At 62.3% G+C, this 5,000-nt stretch overlaps 1 pseudogene; it reads right to left on the minus strand.

The window, feature by feature from the left end:
* The window catches only part of LOC126444884 (large subunit ribosomal RNA), a 7,960-nt pseudogene that overhangs the window by 2,201 nt on the left and 759 nt on the right, over window positions 1-5,000 (minus strand).

Raw genomic sequence — 5,000 nt, forward strand, 5'->3', positions numbered from 1 at the left:
CGTAGGGAAGGCGTTGATGCGGGCGCGGAGGGCGTCGATGTATTCACGCCCAGATAGCAGGCGACTGGTGTCGGCGACCCACTGATGTTGGCCACTGACGGCGGCAGAAGATGACAGCGCCGCACCGTCAATGGCAATGTGTAGGCGCGCCGCCCACATTTCCCCAACCTGCGTTGACGATTTGAGGAGGTGGCCCTCCCACATTAGGTGGCGCTCCAGCACCTCGATCTCACGCTGCACCTCCTCCATGCCTGCACCGTCGCAGGCTGGCCCTATCTTCTTCAGCGCCAGGAGACGGGACCGACGGAGGGTTGGACCCATCCATCGGCAAGATGGAATGCCGAGGCCCCCCTGGGCAACAGGAGCGTGGAAGTATCCCAGGGGGGTGTCCGCCGGAAGGCGGAACCATCTCCTGACGGCGGCCCGGATGGTGACGTCGGCCGACTTCAATGCACCCACCCGGGTGCGGCTGAGGGCCAGCCCGTGGTACAGGCCAGGGAGAAGTACGTTGGTGAGAGCGTGGAGGCGCTGTTGCGGCTTCAGCGGAGCTCGGGAGATGACGTCAAGCTGCTCCACCAGGTGGCGACGTGGGTTGAAGACACAGCGACCCGCCGTGGAAAATTGCAGCCCCAGGTACCGGAAGGTTTCACCCACACGCAGGGCAGGCAAGGTGGTGTTGCCTGCTGTGAAGGTGACATTGCTGTCCACCTTCACCTTCTTCTCGCGCCCTGACGCGACTAAGGCGAGGGTGAAACACTTCCGGGCGTTGATCTGCAGCCCCAGGTGGGCGAGGGCTGCGGTAGCTGCGTCGATGAGGGACTGCAAGCCCCTCGGGGTCGCTGCAAACAGCAAGACGTCATCTGCAAAGGCCGCAGCGTTGACTCTGCGACCGAGGATCCGAGCTCCGATGTGGGAGGGCAGTTGGCCTAAAACGTAGTCCACCGCAAAGTTGAACAGGAGGGGGGAGAGGGGATCGCCCTGGCGAACGCCCCGTGCTGGCTGCACAGACACGCCCACGCCGGCGCCGTCCGCTATCACTGTCGTGCTGCCCTCGTAGCACCGCTCGACATACTCGACAAAGCAATCCGGTAGGCCATGCGCCTTCAGCACGGGGCGAAGGGCAGCATGATCCACCGAATCGAATGCCTTCGATACGTCGATCGATGCCACAAAGACAGAGCGGCAGGAGCGGACTGCGTCGGTGAGAGCAGTGTCCAAGATGAAAGTATTTTCCAACATCCCATCCCGAGGGATGAATGCCCGCTGACGTTCGTCCACAGCACAAGCGCGCATCAGGCGTGACGCGAGAACCTTGTGAAAGGTCCGCGCCAACACCGAGCAGACCGTAATGGGGCGAAAGTCAGCGGGGGATGTTGGTGCAGCCGTTTTCGGGAGAAGGGACGTCCGCGCGCGAAGCAGGCGTTCCGGAAGGGCGCGGGCCAGAAGGAAGAGATTCATCACTTTCACCAGGACTTCATGCGGTAGGCGCCGCAACTCCGCTGGGGTAAGGCCGTCAGGCCCAGCTGCTGATCCCCTGGGCGGCAACGCGGCGGCGACCTCCTCATGTGTGACCGGCCCCCATAGGCACTCAAGAGCGACAGGCTCCGAGTGCGGGAGGAGGCGGTCACGGATGAAGCCCGCAGTGGAGACGGGCTTCTTAGTGAAGAGGTCCGCCCAGAAGTCCAGCAGACCAGGGATGGCAGGTGGCGGCTGGAGCAGGGTGCCATCCAAGAGGCCGCGCACGCAACGTGCACGCGACCGTCGGAAGGCATCCTGCGTTCTTGCGTATTCCCAGCGGCGCCGCTTGCGCTTCTGCGTCGGCGGCGCGGCAGGCGGCCGCTTCGATGGTTGGCGCGGCCGCTGTGTCCTGGTGATCGATCTCTCCCCTCTGGACCCGACCGACGCAAGGGCATCCGGGAGCATGCCCAGGATGACATCGGGCGGCGTGCCCCGCCCCAGACCTATGACTCGATCCAGGGCAGAGAAACGCTGGGCGGAAGCAGGTAGCCCCGCCAGATGCTCCCAGATGGCGGCGTCAGTCGGCCCCTCCGGCGGCGGCCCAGTGGTGTCGGCCGCGAAGTCCTCGGCTGCGTCGACGGGCGGCGCAGCGGCCTCGCCCGCGTCAGGCGGCGGGCTCGCTGCTCCCCGGCGGGACGCCGGCTCTTCCCCCCGACCGATCTCAAGCGCCTCCATGAACTGGCGGACAAGCTGCTTGTGGGCAGCTTGCCGCCGTCGGCACTTGATTGCCTCAAGCGTTCGGTCGGGGAACATCCTGATGAGCTCTTGATTAACAAAGAAGAACCGGGCGTCCCTCTCAAGGAACAATTCGGCCTCCGCCTTGGCGAGCGACAGGACTTCTTCCTCCGTCCACCTCGCGCGATGCCTCTCCGTCACGATCTCAGCGTTGGCGGCCGCAAGATGTTGGCGGCGGCGATGGACCCCGAGACCATTCTTGGTGGTGAAGCTGCGGTGGCACTCACTACAGGCGTATACAGCTGCAAAAGGTACAAGATTTTCGGCACGGCCGGTTGGCCGGCTAGGTGCTGGGGGAGTTGGGGTGGCACCTTCAGCGGAAGGGCCACCACTTATTCTTTGATTACTGCCCCCAACTAACAAAGGGATAGTGCGAGGGGGGGCTGGTAACCCCCCCAAGCCCCTGGTGCGGTCTTCCACTCTGCGAAAATCAGCGGGCCCACGAGAAGGGGAGAAGACCGCAGGAGAGGAGAGGCTAAGAGGGCTAGGCCCATGTATTGCGCATCACTCTCCCTGTAACTATAACCCAAGGAAGGTACCTCGCAGCAGCAGCACGACTACATCAAGACCGCACTTCGAAAAGCCAAGTCCGGATGCAGCCACACCGCCGCCACTTGGCCACCTTAAGAGAGTCATAGTTACTCCCGCCGTTTACCCGCGCTTGCTTGAATTTCTTCACGTTGACATTCAGAGCACTGGGCAGAAATCACATTGCGTCAACACCCGCTAGGGCCATCGCAATGCTTTGTTTTAATTAGACAGTCGGATTCCCCCAGTCCGTGCCAGTTCTGAGTTGATCGTTGAATGGCGGCCGAAGAGAATCCGCGCACCCGCGCGCCCCCGGAGGAGCACGCTAAGGCGGACGCGGCCTCGCAGCAAGGAAGATCCGTGGGAGGCCAAGGCACGGGACCGAGCTCGGATCCTGCACGCAGGTTGAAGCACCGGGGCGCGAACGCCGCGCAGGCGCGCGCATCCTGCACCGCCGGCCAGCACGAGGCCGACCAACGGCGAGAGCAGACCACGCCCGCGCTAAACGCCCGCACTTACCGGCACCCCTACGGCACTCACCTCGCCCAGGCCCGGCACGTTAGCGCTGACCCACTTCCCGACCAAGCCCGACACGCCCCGATCCTCAGAGCCAATCCTTATCCCGAAGTTACGGATCCAATTTGCCGACTTCCCTTACCTACATTATTCTATCGACTAGAGGCTCTTCACCTTGGAGACCTGCTGCGGATATGGGTACGAACCGGCGCGACACCTCCACGTGGCCCTCTCCCGGATTTTCAAGGTCCGAGGGGAAGATCGGGACACCGCCGCAACTGCGGTGCTCTTCGCGTTCCAAACCCTATCTCCCTGCTAGAGGATTCCAGGGAACTCGAACGCTCATGCAGAAAAGAAAACTCTTCCCCGATCTCCCGACGGCGTCTCCGGGTCCTTTTGGGTTACCCCGACGAGCATCTCTAAAAGAGGGGCCCGACTTGTATCGGTTCCGCTGCCGGGTTCCGGAATAGGAACCGGATTCCCTTTCGCCCAACGGGGGCCAGCACAAAGCGCATCATGCTATGACGGCCCCCATCAACATCGGATTTCTCCTAGGGCTTAGGATCGACTGACTCGTGTGCAACGGCTGTTCACACGAAACCCTTCTCCGCGTCAGCCCTCCAGGGCCTCGCTGGAGTATTTGCTACTACCACCAAGATCTGCACCGACGGCGGCTCCAGGCAGGCTCACGCCCAGACCCTTCTGCGCCCACCGCCGCGACCCTCCTACTCGTCAGGGCTTCGCGGCCGGCCGCAAGGACCGGCCATGACTGCCAGACTGACGGCCGAGTATAGGCACGACGCTTCAGCGCCATCCATTTTCAGGGCTAGTTGCTTCGGCAGGTGAGTTGTTACACACTCCTTAGCGGATTCCGACTTCCATGGCCACCGTCCTGCTGTCTTAAGCAACCAACGCCTTTCATGGTTTCCCATGAGCGTCGATTCGGGCGCCTTAACTCGGCGTTTGGTTCATCCCACAGCGCCAGTTCTGCTTACCAAAAGTGGCCCACTTGGCACTCCGATCCGAGTCGTTTGCTCGCGGCTTCAGCATATCAAGCAAGCCGGAGATCTCACCCATTTAAAGTTTGAGAATAGGTTGAGGTCGTTTCGGCCCCAAGGCCTCTAATCATTCGCTTTACCGGATGAGACTCGTACGAGCACCAGCTATCCTGAGGGAAACTTCGGAGGGAACCAGCTACTAGATGGTTCGATTAGTCTTTCGCCCCTATACCCAGCTCCGACGATCGATTTGCACGTCAGAATCGCTACGGACCTCCATCAGGGTTTCCCCTGACTTCGTCCTGGCCAGGCATAGTTCACCATCTTTCGGGTCCCAACGTGTACGCTCTAGGTGCGCCTCACCTCGCAATGAGGACGAGACGCCCCGGGAGTGCGGAGGCCGCCGCCCCGTGAAGGGCGGGGAAGCCCCATCCTCCCTCGGCCCGCGCAAGGCGAGACCTTCACTTTCATTACGCCTTTAGGTTTCGTACAGCCCAATGACTCGCGCACATGTTAGACTCCTTGGTCCGTGTTTCAAGACGGGTCGTGAAATTGTCCAAAGCTGAAGCGCCGCTGACGGGAGCGATTATTCCGCCCGAGAGCATCCCGAGCCAACAGCGGCGCGGGTCCGGGGCCGGGCCAGGTAGGTCCGTCATCCGGGAAGAACCGCGCGCGCTTGCCGGGAGCCCGAGCGCCCAAAGGGGC

This window comes from Schistocerca serialis, unplaced genomic scaffold (assembly GCF_023864345.2).
Source record: "Schistocerca serialis cubense isolate TAMUIC-IGC-003099 unplaced genomic scaffold, iqSchSeri2.2 HiC_scaffold_305, whole genome shotgun sequence".
NCBI lineage: Eukaryota > Metazoa > Arthropoda > Insecta > Orthoptera > Acrididae > Schistocerca > Schistocerca serialis.